At 43.8% G+C, this 16,461-nt stretch overlaps 1 long non-coding RNA gene across 1 annotated transcript in view; it reads left to right on the forward strand.

The window, feature by feature from the left end:
* LOC139584666 (uncharacterized) overlaps positions 1-16,461 on the forward strand; it is a 20,315-nt gene continuing 3,854 nt past the window's right edge. Inside the window, exons 1-2 of the long non-coding RNA XR_011676804.1 lie at positions 1-1,787; positions 2,249-2,349. This is a non-coding gene — a long non-coding RNA (uncharacterized lncRNA). The remainder of the gene's footprint in view (positions 1,788-2,248; positions 2,350-16,461) is intronic.

Raw genomic sequence — 16,461 nt, forward strand, 5'->3', positions numbered from 1 at the left:
TGTGCGAGGGCTGTGGGACAAACCACTAGTCGGCGGTGTCATGACTGTCCTGTGAGGATCCGAATATGTCAGATCAGCTTGGCAATGGATGACAGTAACCAGACCTTCTCTAACCCACAGAAGAGGGGAGGAGGGAACTGGGCTGGGTTGACAGCTCACTCCTGTTGTAAATTAGAAGAGAAGAAGACTCTCTCTCCCACTCCAGTATTAACCAAAGGAATGTTCTTTGTAACAGAGGTTTCCCGCCAAAACTCTTAAAATGCTCTAAAGTGAATACTGGAACAATATTTCTAACATACAAACATGGGGAATGATCTGAATAGATCTAAAGAATAATCATGTCATATGGGTTGTCATTTTGTGATGTCATCCAAATTTGAAATATAAACAATTATGAAAGTATTTTTGTTAAAATATGAACGCGATTTTAGGAGTGATAATAAAATGTGTCTCCTATAAACTTACAGTAAGTAAGTAGCCACGCCCCGAGTGAGGTCAGAGAGCGTGTTAGCCTAACGGAACCATCCCTGTCAGCCAGATTGCATAAAAGGATTGGTAAAGAAATTAACATTTAGACCAGAAAAGCGCTTCACGCTTCACGTAGCTACACATTTGAAATGGTTGGAACTTTGAACTTCAACACTAGGTGAAGAAAATAAACTCACCTCCCAGACCAGGAAAGACGGGGAGCTGCAGCCCATGTCTAAAGTGGTTTGAACTCTTCCAAGGAGGATCGTCCAGAGTGAAGAACAGTAGAAGACGGGAAAGGGGTGACACCTTTCGGACAATCAGAGCCATACAAGCGTGCCGCTGAAAGTCCCATCACCCTTTCTAGGGAGGGCTGGTTCCGACAGAGATCCACGACAAACGAAGGCATTCACTCGTAAATACATTCAAGATTTCTTACTTCAAACTTGCGGCGGTTTGTGTGCAAAGTATATGATTACTGTGAAAATAGTTTCTAAAAAGTATCAATGATAAGTTTCTCTTTCTCTCTCTCTCTCAACCTCTCCATGTCGTTGTGTACAAAGCCAACATATTGTGTCAGTCCGCTAGGGACATTTTCCTAATGTATTAAGTGTGTATGTTTCTTCTGTGTTATTATTTAGTTAGCTAGTAAAAAAATAATTAAACCAATTTGTGTAATACTGAATCATATGTAGGGTTGGGTTTTTTGCAGATGCAGGAGGTTACGACTGTTCAGAATTATAATATGATAATAGGTTATGATTAATATGTTAAATGTTTTACAGATGTGATAGGTAAAGACCTTTAGAGTTTACTTCGGGAGATGGTAATGCTATAAACAACTGCTCTCGTGGTGCCCCAAGTTAATTGTTAAATGATTAATTTAATCGGGTAACAGATAAACATAGTTAGTTGATTCGATAAATAACAGTCATCAGATTAACGAAAGTACAGTCACGACAGCGGGAACTTCAAAAAATTGTGTGTCTGTGTTTTGTCCATGTGCATTTATCCTTTTATCAGTTCTCATCTACTAAACTGTTGTCCTGCAGGCTCCAGTCTCCCCGACTGAGAGACAGTTGAAGCTGGGCCAGAGACAAGAGCTGCTGCTGAAACGCTGTGCCAGCGCCATGCCCATCCTGGACCCCAACGCTGCCACACCTCATCAGACATGCCCTGGGCACAGGGGAGTACGGAGAGCTCTGCCAGGAAAGACTGGCATCCATGTTGGCTCTGCCTGAGGACCTGGCACACATGTATAGAGATGATATCATAGCTACTATGGTTTACCTCAACTCTGATCTCGCCAAACAACACAGGTAACACAGGTGGACACACAGACACAGACTATATAACAGCTTCTGGGGTTTATCTTAACATAGCCACAGCTAGCACATATAGACGGCCCGACACACATTAATTCACTCTCTCTCACACACACACACACACACTTATTCACAAAATTGTTAGCTAAGGTGGTTGACCTCGACATATACACACACACACATTTCATGAAACTTGTTTACTTTACCCCAGGGGGTGAAAACGTGTTGTGTACATAGACCTAAAGCTTGAATACTGTTTGCAGAAAAACAGTGAGTGGCATTGTATTAGTGTTTTTCAGGTTGTTGAAGACATGAGGTACTGTTTTAGCTTGAAATCCCTACTACATGTTGGTAAATAACCATGTTGTACACACAATGAAAACCTTTGTTGTGTAGTTTACAATAATGTATGTAAGCTGATGTTTGTGTGTGTGTTTGTGTTTTCTCCTACATAGTCACCACGGTCCCAAAGCTGACACGACCTGGGGTGGCAGGTAGCCTAGTGGTTAGCGCGTTGTAACCGAAAGGTTGTTGGATCGAATCCCGAGCTGACAAGGTAAAAATCTGTCGTTCTGCCCCTGAACAAGGCAGTTAACCCACTGTTCCCCGGTAGGCTGTTATTGTTAATAAGAATTTGGTCTTAACTGACTTGCCTAGTTAAAAATAAAAATGTGTTTCACTAGACTAGTAGTACCAAACTTGACCATAGTTTAAATAAATAATATTTTCATATGAACTCTCTGGTGCACTTCCTCACTTTATACTGTCCGATAAAATCCTTAATATATTTTCCTGAGTATATTTTTTATGACTTCATGTTAGCCGGTGTTAGTTTGCTAAAACTGCTATGTACCTTATTTTGACCAGATATGCTGACAATCTACGGTCCACAAACTGTGTGAAGGTTTCATTGTTATTGACACATGAAGTTTATATACATGTGTAATGCCGAGTTCACAGCAATTCCATTTAGATTAGTCAGATCAGGGGAGGAACTGAAATTGCCATTGTTTTCTGTGGAGGTTCTTTTCAAATCATGAATTTAACTTGAAATTAAAGCCAGTCAAAATGTCTTAATAGTTGTAACTCAATGAAAGTGAGTTAAAATTGAGTTTTCCTCTGTTTTCCTTTTTATGCTCACTTCGTCCACAGCGTTTCTTTAGTATAATTAACATTATGGAGCTGAGGCTGGAGGAAGTTTACTTTTTAGTCAAACACATGTCTGTACTGTCAATATTTTAAGTCACAATGTACCATCTTCTGTTTGAAAAAAGGACATTTAGTAAATTAAGTGATTCCCTTCACAATAGGTAAATAAGGCCTTGCTTTCAGCTTCGAATGGAGATTTAGAGATTTGTTATTGACTCAACAATTATCTTCCTGCACCACCTCCACTACTTTTGGTATCTTGGGCTACTTGTTTCATGCACAAGGTGAATATAAAATGAACTTTTATTTTACGTTTTCGATTGGAAATAATGGAACTTTTTAGATGCTTTACATTTGGAAAAATGTGTAAACAGGAAGCGGTTTGTCAAGATCTGATAAAACCGTGCAGGATGTGCCAGATAAAACAACCTACTTTTCATAGATATTTACACACTAGGTTTCCATTGACCCAGGTTTATTCGACAAAAGCAATGTAGCAACAAACTAAAAAATCCTTGCGACATGTGTAACGGAAACAAACAGCAGATAAGTTAAACAGATCACCGACCATTTCCAATCCCACCGTACGTTCTCCGCTATGCAATCTAGTTTCAGAGCTGGTCACGGGTGCACCTCAGCCACGCTCAAGGTCCTAAACGATATCATAACCGCCATCAATAAAAGGCAATACTGTGCAGCCATATTCATAGACCTGGCCAAGGCTTTCGACTCTGTCAATCACCACATTCTTATCGGCAGACTCAACAGCCTTGGTTTTTTAAATGACTGCCTCGCCTGGTTCACCAACTACTTCTCAGACAGAGTTCAGTGTGTTAAATCGGAGGGCCTGTTGTCCGGACCTCTGGCAGTCTCTATGGGGGTGCCACAAGATTCAATTCTCGGGCTGACTCTCTTCTCTGTATACATCAATGATGTCGCTCTTGCTGCTGGTGATTCTCTGATCCACTTCTACGCAGACGACACCATTCTGTATACTTCTGGCCCTTCTTTGAACATTGTGTTAACTAACCTCCAAACAAGCTTCAATGCCATACAACTCTCCTTCCGTGGCCACCAACTGCTCTTAAATGCAAGTAAAACTAAATGCATACTCTTCAACCGATCGCTGCCCGCACCTGCCCACCCATCCAGCAACACTACTCTGGACGGTTCTGACTTAGAATATGTGGACAACTACAAATACCTAGGTGTCTGGTTAGACTGTAAACGCTCCTTCCTGACTCACATTAAGCATCTCCAATCCAAAATTAAATCTAGAATCGGGTTCCTATTTTGCAACAAAGCATCCTTCACTCATGCTGCCAAACATACCCTCGTAAAACTGACTATCCTACCAATTCTTGACTTCGGCAATGTCATTTATAAAATAGCCTCCAACACTTGTAACACTTGCAAATTGTATGCAGTCTATCACAGTGCCATCCATTTTGTCACCAAAGCCCCATATGCTACCCACCACTGCAACCTGTATGCTCTCGTTGGCTGGCCTTCGCTTCATATTCGTCGCCAAACCCACTGGCTCTATAAGTCTTTGCTAGGTAAAGCCCCGCCTTATCTCAGCTCACTGGTCATCATAGCAGCACCCACCCATACCACGTGCTCCAGCAGGTATATTTCACTGGTCACCCCCAAAGCCAATTCCTCTTTGGCCGCCTTTCCTTTCAGTTCTCTGCTGCCAATGACTGGAACGAATTGCAAAAATCACTGAAGCTGGAGACTCATATCTCTCTCACTAACTTTAAGCATCAGCTGTCAGAGCATCTTACAGATCATTGCACCTGTACATAGCCCATCTGTAAATAGCCCATCAAACTACCTCATCCCCATATTGTTATTTATTTATTTTTTCTCCTTTGCACCTCAGTATTTCTACTTGCACATTCATCTTCTGCATATCTATCACTCCAGTGTTTAATTGCTATATTGTAATTACTTCGCCACTACGGCCTATTTATTGCCTTACCTCCCTAATCTTACCTCATTTGCACACACTGTACAGTGGGGAGAACAAGTATTTGATACACTGACAATTTTGCAGGTTTTCCTACTTACAAAGCATGTAGAGGTCTGTCATTTTTATCATAGGTACACTTCAACTGTGAGAGACGGAATCTAAAACAAAAATCCAGAAAATCACATTGTATGATTTTTAAGTAATTAATTAGCATTTTATTGCATGACATAAGTATTTGATACATCAGAAAAGCAGAACTGAATATTTGGTACAGAAACCTTAGTTTGCAATTACAGAGATCATACGTTTCCTATAGTTCTTGACCAGGTTTGCACACACTGCAGCAGGGATTTTGGCCCACTCCTCCATACAGACCTTCTCCAGATCCTTCAGGTTTCGGGGCTGTCGCTGGGCAATACGGACTTTCGGCTCCCTCCAAAGATTTTCTATTGGGTTCAGGTCTGGAGACTGGCTAGGCCACTCCAGGACCTTGAGATGCTTCTTACGGAGCCACTCCTTAGTTGCCCTGGCTGTGTGTTTCGGGTCGTTGTCATGCTGGAAGACCCAGCCACGACCCATCTTCAATGCTCTTACTGAGGGAAGGAGGTTGTTGGTCAAGATCTCGCGATACATGGCCCCATCCATCCTCCCCTCAATACGGTGCAGTCGTCCTGTCCCCTTTGCAGAAAAGCATCCCCAAAGAATGATGTTTCCACCTCCATGCTTCACGGTTGGGATGGTGTTCTTGGGGTTGTACTCATCCTTCTATTCCTCCAAACACGGCGAGTGGAGTTTAGAGCAAAAAGCTCTATTTTTGTCTCATCAGACCACATGACCTTCTCCCATTCCTCCTCTGGATCATCCAGATGGTCATTGGCAAACTTCAGACGGGCCTGGACATGCGCTGGCTTGAGCAGGGGGACCTTGCGTGCGCTGCAGGATTTTAATCCATGACGGCGTAGTGTGTTACTAATGGTTTTCTTTGAGACTGTGGTCCCAGCTCTCTTCAGGTCATTGACCAGGTCCTGCCGTGTAGTTCTGGGCTGATCCCTCACATTCCTCATGATCATTGATGCCCCACGAGGTGAGATCTTGCATGGAGCCCCAGACCGAGGGTGATTGACCGTCATCTTGAACTTCTTCCATTTTCTAATAATTGTGCCAACAGTTGTTGCCTTCTCACCAAGCTGCTTGGCTATTGTCCTGTAGCCCATCCCAGCCTTGTACAGGTCTACAATTTATCCCTGATGTCCTTACACAGCTCTCTGGTCTTGGCCATTGTGGAGAGGTTGGAGTCTGTTTGATTGAGTGTGTGGACAGGTGTCTTTTATACAGGTAACGAGTTCAAACAGGTGCAGTTAATACAGGTAATGAGTGGAGAACAGGAGGGCTTCTTAAAGAAAAACTAACAGGTCTGTGAGAGCCGGAATTCTTACTGGTTGGTAGGTGATCAAATACTTATGTCATGCAATAAAATGCAAATTAATTACTTAAAAATCATACAATGTGATTTTCTGGATTTTTGTTTTAGATTCCGTCTCTCACAGTTGAAGTGTACCTATGATAAAAATGACAGACCTCTACATGCTTTGTAAGTAGGAAAACCTGCAAAATCGGCAGTGTATCAAATACTTGTTCTCCCCACTGTATATAGACTTTTCTATTGTGTTATTGACTGTATGTTTGTTTATTCCATGTTTAACTCTGTGTTGTTGTTTGTGTCGCACTGCTTTGCTTTATCTTGGCCAGGTCACAGTTTTAAATCTGGCCTACCTGGTTAAATGAAAAAAATATATATATATAAGACACATTTTCATAAGATTCACAACATTTTTATCCGTTCGACATGGGCAGAATTTTATTTTGTCAAACTTTTGTGAGAAATTATGGTGTAAACTGTGTTTTTTGAGTAAATTATGAGGTAGAGGTAGACCTTAGACGGGCACGTGATGTAGGTTAATAATGTAGCTGTAAGCTCCACTACACATTTAATTCTAAAGGCCTACTGAGAGCAAAATGTTTTTTTTCTACTAAAAATACAATTTCTTTGCAGGACAAGGATTGTCCTGACATTCAAACATGCCTGAACAGGGAGCAATAGTAGCCTAATAGCGTATTTTTGTAGGCACTGTGTCCACCAAGGTTCGTTGAACAAAACCTATGGGAAAATTAATGGCGTTTTTGAATAAACGCCAAAAATAAGGTCTGTGGTAAACACAGGCTTAGTAGATCTTATACGTATTGTTTTATGATATACTCTTCATTAGCTAACGTCACTTTTTGGGAATTTTGACGCGTTTATGTAATTTAAAAAGCACAGAAATGCTTCATAAATCATAAAGGTCACGTTAACTGACTGATATTATCTCATAAAACAAAACGTATAAGATCTCCTAAGCTTGTGTTATCCTCAGACCTTATTTCTGTCATTCGTCCGAAAACTATTCTTTCCCCATTCATTTTCACCATAGGAATGGCTGAACGAACCGTAGATAACTAATTTCCGTGTTTTAGGACTACAAGCTGGCGAACTCTATTTATTTGCCTTGCTTTTCTGGTTGGCTGGCAGGTTTCACCATCCAATTATTTCAGATATACATGAATAACAAGTTTCACCATGGCACGGACCGTGGCAATACATTGGCACATGATAATTATTAGAATATGTCAAATATTAGTCAATTATTGCATTCTATCCATGCTGGCTTTCGTGGGCTACAGATAGGTGGAAGGGCATAAAAGGCTGTCACCAATTTATTAATGCCTAAATGAGTAATGGAAACACTTCACCCAGTACATTTGTATTTGACACTGTAAAGTTGTTGCTTTTTAAATTGTGAAGTCATTACCTCCAGCTGTTTTCATCGACACTAAATGGTTCAGTGGGAAATCACTCTAGTAGGCATCTATCTATTTTCTATGCGATGTTTGTAAATGTAGAAAAAAAAATCACTGGACAAGTTAATGAAACATAGCTACTGACAGACTATCGTTATGACTAGAGGCGTCACTACAAACCATGGTTCGATCTCGGGCTGTATCACAACCAGCCGGGAGTCCCATAGGCCGGTGCACAATTGGTCCAGCGTTGTCCAGGTTGGGGGAGGGGTTTGGCTGGGGTAGGCCGTCATTGTAAAATAAGAATTTGTTCTTAACTGACTTGCCTAGTTAAATAAAGGTTAAGTTTTTTTAATGAATAAACTGCAAAAGCAGCTGTAACTCTGGATAATTCCTCATTCGTGTTATATGAATTACGTTTTAGTCATTGAACAGAAGCTCTTATCCAGTGTAACAGTACTCTTCTTGCGTTGTGTACAATCAATCCTCGACACGAACTCCAAAGTGTAGCACCAGTCATGGAGATTTATTCGCTGGTTTGGTGCTTGTTCACTGGGGCATGTAGTTACCAAAATAATACAATTACAATATAATATCTTTAACAATGTACCTGGTAGGAACAGCACAAAATTGCACGTCATGCAATGCACGGCTCACCATCCAAACTCTGCACTCACGCACTGTACAAAATATATGAACCCCCCCCCACCAGACACAGTAAGTTGCTAGCTAGTACTGGCGGGAATTCTTTACAACCAAAATGCACAACCAATATTCTCCAAAAAACACTGCATCTTATGTGTGATGTTCGAATAACATTTACAAACACATTTATATAAATTGTACACTTAAATCATCACTTGGGAGTATAAAAATCACTTTTGATGTACAGTGCTTTGCAACCAACAACTTACCGCTGGTTTGGTGCTTGTTCACTGGGACGATTCTAACTGAAACATCCTCCCTCGTAAGCAAGCTACGCAAACCAGCCAATAAGATGCCATGTTGAGTAGGTGAAGGCAAGACAAAACTAAAACCAAAAACCCATTGGCTTAACAATAAAGTGGCAAGGGGAATCACCAATATAACCCTGTTACACTCCCCCCTACTGAATTCCACTTGCAAAGAAAAATAATAAAAATACAAAACAGCACTGTGCAAACATACCAGATACAGAAACACTCAACATATGTACAGAATAATCCAGAGAAAAAAAATGGAGATATTTTTATACTACCTAATAGAGAAACTAAAAGGTAAAGCTGTGTATATCAAGGATGCAGACCCTGCTTTAAATCAGTCACTAAATATTCCAGTCATTAGACTATTCTCCTTGAGAATTAGAGTGAAAAGCGGTTGATCAATCCCCTTAGCCCTCATAGGTAAACATGCCTGTTACATGTTAAGTACACTCAGTGACTTTAAAACATCCAAGTAATAAAATAAACTACCATAAGAGAGTTGATCATATCCGTCACATTACCAGCTTGCAACCTCTAATCATGGTCACAATGATGTAAAAGCAAAACAAATAAAAGATGTCAATACCATTGACCCTCTATTCACATATTTAACCTTCAAGAGCTAACTGTCTGCTGATTCATAATCTCAATCAGTCTTGACACTGGTTTAAATAGTCTTCCTGCCCTTGACCTAATACGACCCCGACTACCTTCAACTGCATAAGGGGTAACAGTGTTGTGTACTGTTGCAACAGTGGGTCTGTCAACACAGTCCGTCTGTAACTGATCAGTTAAGGAATTGTCCGAGTTTGGTAGGTCAGTACGGATATCATAAGAAGACTGGTCAATTAGCTCACTCACTACACTGTTACGGTCTCGGTCAGATTCTTGAAGACTCTCTGATCGAGGCAGACCTTCCAGCTGCAGTATATCTTCCACAGAATCCAAAGGTGGAATATCCCGAGCATCCAAGGATCGCACATCACCCTCCAGGCTTGTGTCACCTGTTCCTTCAGAAGGCAATTCTGACACCCACACTCTTGTTCTGTACTCAGCATCATCATCCACTGCAGTGTCCATGGCAGCTGAGACCACAAGGCTGTCATTCATGCCCTCAGACTCTGTTAATCCAGACATGTCTGTTCCCTCATCAACAGCAGCATAGGGAAGAGGAAGGAAGTTGACTGGCATTATCAGGTTGCGATGTACCGTCTTCTCCCGTCCAGTGGAGCTGTTCTGAATCTTAAAAGTGTGACTGTCAGCATTCAATCCAGTGACAAGGTAGACAGTATCCTCCCAACGGTCAGCGAGCTTCCGCTTTCCCCGCTCCCCCTTGTTAGCCAGTAACACTCGATCCCCAATCTCCACTGGTGCTCCTCTGACTCTTCTGTCATAAAGGTCAGCATGCCTCTTCAACTGCTTCGCTGCAGATGCCTGTGCTGTATTCATGGCTTCTTTCAGATCTCTCCTCAAAGACTGAACAAACTGGTCATAGTCGACAACTTCTGGGTTCTCTATGACAGAGCCAAAGACTATGTCAACAGGCAGTCTTGGCGTCCTCCCAAACATTAGCAGGAAAGGGGCAAAGCCTGTGGTCTCGTGGATTGTACAATTGTACGCAAATGTGAGGGACTTCAGCGCCTGAGGCCATCTGTGCTTTGCTCTCGTTGGCAGGGCCCGGATCATGTTTCCCAACGTCCTATTCATCCTTTCGCAGGACCCGTTCCCCATCGGATGGTACGGCGTGGTGTGAGACTTCTGAACCCCTGCAACACTCAACAGTTCGGCTATTAAAGCGCTCTCGAAGTTGGCTCCCTGGTCTGAGTGTATACGGCGAGGCATCCCGTAGACACAGAAATAGTTGTTCCACAACTGATGAGCTACTGACTTAGCAGACTGGTTCGGACACAAGAAGGCATGAGCCAATTTGGTAAAGTGGTCAGTAACAACGAGCACATCCAAGGACTTGTTTGAAGAATCTTCTGCAGACCAGAAGTCTATGCACACTAGTTCAAGAGGCTCAGTTGTTATTATGCTCTCAAGAGGAGCTCTCGCTTCCGGATCAGGAGTCTTGCTCACGACGCATCTCCTGCAGCACTTCACATATGCCTTTACCTCCCTCTCCAGGCCATGCCAGAAGAACCTCTGTCTTGTCAGGTAGACTGTTCTCTGTTGGCCCTGGTGACCAGCTTCATCATGGACACCCTTCAACACCATTGCTTTCATGGAGGCTGGAACCACATACAAATACGTTTTCCTCTTTGTAACCACATTCTTTGAAACACGATACAGTACACCCATCTTCATGGTCAACTTGTCCCAACTTCTGAGAAGACACAAAACCTCAACACTCTCATGGGCACGCTCTCTCCGGGATGGTCTTCTCCCCCTCTCCACAAAGAAGATCACTCTGCTGATCACATTGTCATCACGCTGCTTACTCATCAGAAGGTTGTGTGGCAGAACATCGACATCGGTCTGCTCTGATGGCATAACAGCTTGTGGAAGCTGTGGCAACAGCAGTGCATGTGAGCCCACTTCACCCCCCCAGCACCTGTGTGAGTGAAGAACAGCTGCAACTTCATGTCTTGATAAAGCACCAGATGGGGGGTCAACAGTAGCCTGGCAGCTAATGACCACTTCGTTGGAGTCAGAGGCTTTGTCAAAGGGGTGGCTGGACCAGCGAAACACATCTTGCACTCTGTCTGTGCGCACAGCGTCGGCTTCAGCTAGTAAGGTCTCGTACGGAACCCTTGTCAGGCGATGGAGTGCACTGGGTCGTACGAAGGGCTCTCTGCTCAAAGCATCTGCAACAACATTTATTTTTCCAGGGATGTACTTGATGTCAAACTCGTACGGTGCCAGCTTGGCGACCCATCTCTGTTCACAAGCATCAAGCTTTGCTTTGGTCAGAATGTATGTCAAGGGATTATTATCCGTCCATACCGTGAAGTGCTGCCCCCGTAGCCAGTGGTGGAACTTGTCACAGATAGCCCATTTCATGGCAAAGAACTCGAGCCTGTGCGCAGGATACCTCGACTGCGCATAACTGAGGGACTTGCTCGCGAAGGCTATAGGTCTCGCTGTAGCTCCCTGTTCCTGCACCTGGGACAGCACAGCACCTAAGCCATTGCTGGACGCATCCACCGAGAGTAGAAAGGGTTTTTCGAAGTCGGGGTGGGCCAACAAAACCTGGTCCAGTAAGGCTTGCTTTAGCTGGAATAAGGCCTGTCTGCATTCTGTTGTCCAGTCGGCAGCCGTCAACTTCCTGACAGGTGAGCGTTGCTTCTTCTTCCAGCGTGGAGCCTTGTGTCCAGTAGTCAATCCAAAGAGAGGCTTTGCAATGGTCGAGCAACCTTCAATGAACTGTTGATAATACACCACCATCCCAAGGAATGACCTCAACTTCTTCTGAGATGGAATGTCAGTGCCATCTTCCATCAGATCAGCTTCTGTTACTCCTGTAATGGCCTTCACCTTCTCAGGGTCTGTAGCTACACCATCCGCACTAATGATATGCCCCAGAAACTTCACAGACCTCTGCAGAAAGTTACACTTTTTTGGCGCCAACTTCAGGTTGTGAGCCTTGAGACGCTCAAAAACCATTTCCAGGCGCTGTATAGCCAGATCTTCAGTGGGCGCATAGACCAAGACATCGTCAAGGTAACACAGCAGGCTAAGAAAGTTCTGATCCCCAAAGATGTTTAGCATCATCCTCATAAAGGTTGCAGGACTATTACATAACCCCTGTGGCATACGATTGTATTCGTACAATCCAAATGGCGACGTAAAAGCTGTGAATCTCCGGTCATCCTCATGCACTTCCACATTGTAGTAGCCAGAGGTAAGGTCCATTGTCGAGAAAAAGGCATTTCCACCTAAAGCAGCCAGTGCGTCAGCCTGGTGAGGGAGTGGGTGGGCGTCTTTGATGGTGCGAGCATTGAGCAAACGAAAATCAGTACAGAGTCTCAGGTCTCCAGACTTCTTCCATACAAGGACAAGGGGAGAGGCGAACTCACTACTAGACTTCCTTATGATTTCACGTTCTTCCATCTCATTCAATGCTTGTTTGAGCTTCTCATAATGATTTGGTGAAAGGCGTCGGTAGGGCATCCGAAAGGGTTTCTCATCACTCAGGTGAATGCGGTGAAGACATCCGGAAGCTTTTCCACAATCTAACTTGTGCCTGGAAAAAATAGACTGGTACTCAGCTATGAGTTGGATGAGTTTCTTCTTACCAGCAGGAGACGCTTGACAGGAGTTGACATCAATATCAGTCAAACCTAAGTCACGTAAGACCTCAGGATCGCTTGAACTGTCAGGTCCGTCAGTATCGTGAAGTTGGCTGGAACCGTCATCAGTCAGTGTCAAGTCATCTTGGCAGTCAGTGAGTATATCAGCCGTTCTCTGCACTTGCTGCTGCAAAGCTGCTGATGAATCATCATTCACACACGAACAGTCAAAGTCCTCTAGAGCCATGCAAGGAAAGACATCGGCTAGAGTGGCGTTTCGTCTCAAAGTCACTGTCTTCTGAGAAGGGTTTATCACTCTAACAGGGAGCCACCCATCCCCCCGCAATAGAGCTACTGTCCTCCCTACCAGTATTGACCTTGGTGTTGACCTTGAACTGCTGGGCTCAATGAGAACAGCACTGCCCGCTGATAGATTCTGAGTGTTTCGTAGTCTGCCCCAGACTAAGTGCTCCTGCATAGGCTCTAGAGTCACAGCCCCTTTTAGTCTCACAGTTCCAACTTTGTCAGGTACTTCACCGTCTCTCCATCTCTCCACATTAGCCATCATTTTGATTAGCTTGCTCTCCTCACCCCCGTCACACACAGGAGTATAAACCCTCTTCCAGAGATCTCCATCCGTCTTCAGGTGGCGAATCAAGTGCTTTAGGAGATTGCTGCCCAAGATGAGGTCATCACTCTGGCCTTCAACCACCAGTGTAGGCACGGCAACTCTACATCCGTACACCTCCATCTCCAGCTCACATACTCCCAAAGGCCGCGTCTTCAACCCACCACAACCAACCAAGACTACCTCTGTAGGACTCAATGATGGACTTTTCAACACTCCTGCACGCAACAGTTCAGGTAAGACCCTAGAGCTCAAGGTACAAGCCATGGATCCACTGTCAAGCATAGCTCTCACTTCCACTTCTCCTCCTATTAACACCTTGGCATAAAATAAATCATCATGTGCAGAAAGCCTCTGTGTGTTCTGCATTATGATACTCTTCTCAGTCTCCATTTCGTCACAAACACTTTTATATACAGACTCCAAATCAACAGCTCTCACCGATGGGGACTCTACAAAAGGCCCAACACTCTCCCCTTCTACATGCAGGCCTACTAGTTTTCCGGGAGCTGAGCAGTGGTTACTGTAGGGACTCCACCAGCTGTGCTCAGAGCTGCGGCCTTGGGGCACTGAGAGCGTGCGTGGCCAGCTACATGACAAAGAAAGCAGAGGTGATTGGCCCTGCAGTGAAAGTAAGTATCATGTCCAGCATCCCCGCACACGTTACATGGCCCATTAGACTTCACTTTGCTCCTATTCCCTTTTTGGAACCTATGGTCAGACTGTTGTGGTCTCTGCTCCAGCACACGCTCCAGCATTGCAAGGATACGTTCCATCGGCTCAGCTGAGCCCTGAATAGTCTGGGCTGGGTAAGGCAACGTATTGGGTACTTCCATGATGGGCCTCACAGCAGGCATGGTGATCGGCATTACAGCACCAACTTCCTGCTTCATTGTTGTGATGGCTGGGGTCACCTTAGATAAGTGAGAGTACCTCTGCTCCCTCCTGTATTCATCCAGCCTCTCATGAACATCTGCAGCAGTCCACTGCTGTAATGGCTTGCACTTAAAGATAAGGGACAGTTCAGCGCTAGGGCAATGTCTGATGAACATGACTGTGAGCTCACGAGATGGGTCTTCAACACTTTTTTTCTGTCTCTTTAGACAATCTTCAGCAACCTCCATAGCCCTGTTGAGTCTGAGCCAATAGTCAAATGGTTGTTCATCAGTCAGAGGTAATGTGGCATAAAAGTCAGCGAGGGGCATGCTTGAAAAAGCAGTGTCACTAAAATGTTGTTTCAGTATGTCAAAGATGGGACTCGGGCCTTTAGATAAATCAACAGAGGGATTGCTGCGTATGGCCACTTTAACAACATCACGGGCCCTTCCCATAAGCCTACCCATAACCTCAACAGCTTGGTCCATCACAGATACGCCCCTCTTACGCATGTAAACCATGACCATATCCTCCCACTCATGCACTGTGCACTTTTCAGAGCCATCCCCCCGAAAGTACACCGGTTCCCTGATATCAGACTTCAATACCAGGTTCAGGCCCGACACATCCAAACCCCTAGAGCTGCATGCATTCCCCATAACATTGTCCCCAACATGTCCAACAATTGCCTTTGACTCCAAACAGGAGGCAATGTTCTCCCCAATGGAATGACCAATCTGCTGTACTATGTCTGCTATGAAATCCATGGAGACCTCCCCACTCCCTGTATTTGGCAAACCTCTTCCATACACATCCTTGGGCGTTTCCATTGGCAAACTATCATCAAAACTCCCAAAACCCTCCAGTTTAGGCATAGGTGTAGAAGCAACTGGAATTTTGCCTGAACCCCTACCAACAGATGGAGACAGATTAAATGACAGGAAACCCCTACCTCTCCCAACACCTTCCATTTTAACAATGGGAAATCAACACACTAATAAAAATGTAAATAGCAAAAAAATGCATATATATATTTCTTTCTTTAACCTCACGTCAAAATCTAACCTATATCTAGTACACTGGTAAAACTCACCCTACTTATATCAGATATACAATAGAATTGCAAATAAACAAGTAACACAAAAGTTATCGTTTATCTGTGAAGTGTCTCAGCCAGAGAAATCATCAATTCCGATAATAAAACGTTGGTGGCGCCCTCTTGTGGCGAAATGCGATATCGCACTATACTGCACCAGCAACGTCTTATCTGGTTCTTCAACGGCAACCACGGCGAAGTTCTGAGATGGAAATCCAGCGAAGGATGATCCGATCCAGAAGAACGGTCACGGCACCACTGTAACAGTACTCTTCTTGCGTTGTGTACAATCAATCCTCGACACGAACTCCAAAGTGTAGCACCAGTCATGGAGATTTATTCGCTGGTTTGGTGCTTGTTCACTGGGGCATGTAGTTACCAAAATAATACAATTACAATATAATATCTTTAACAATGTACCTGGTAGGAACAGCACAAAATTGCACGTCATGCAATGCACGGCTCACCATCCAAACTCTGCACTCACGCACTGTACAAAATATATGAACCCCCCCCCACCAGACACAGTAAGTTGCTAGCTAGTACTGGCGGGAATTCTTTACAACCAAAATGCACAACCAATATTCTCCAAAAAACACTGCATCTTATGTGTGATGTTCGAATAACATTTACAAACACATTTATATAAATTGTACACTTAAATCATCACTTGGGAGTATAAAAATCACTTTTGATGTACAGTGCTTTGCAACCAACAACTTACCGCTGGTTTGGTGCTTGTTCACTGGGACGATTCTAACTGAAACATCCTCCCTCGTAAGCAAGCTACGCAAACCAGCCAATAAGATGCCATGTTGAGTAGGTGAAGGCAAGACAAAACTAAAACCAAAAACCCATTGGCTTAACAATAAAGTGGCAAGGGGAATCACCAATATAACCCTGTTACACCAG

The sequence above is a fragment of the Salvelinus alpinus genome, chromosome 9 (genome assembly GCF_045679555.1).
Source record: "Salvelinus alpinus chromosome 9, SLU_Salpinus.1, whole genome shotgun sequence".
Lineage (NCBI taxonomy): Eukaryota > Metazoa > Chordata > Actinopteri > Salmoniformes > Salmonidae > Salvelinus > Salvelinus alpinus.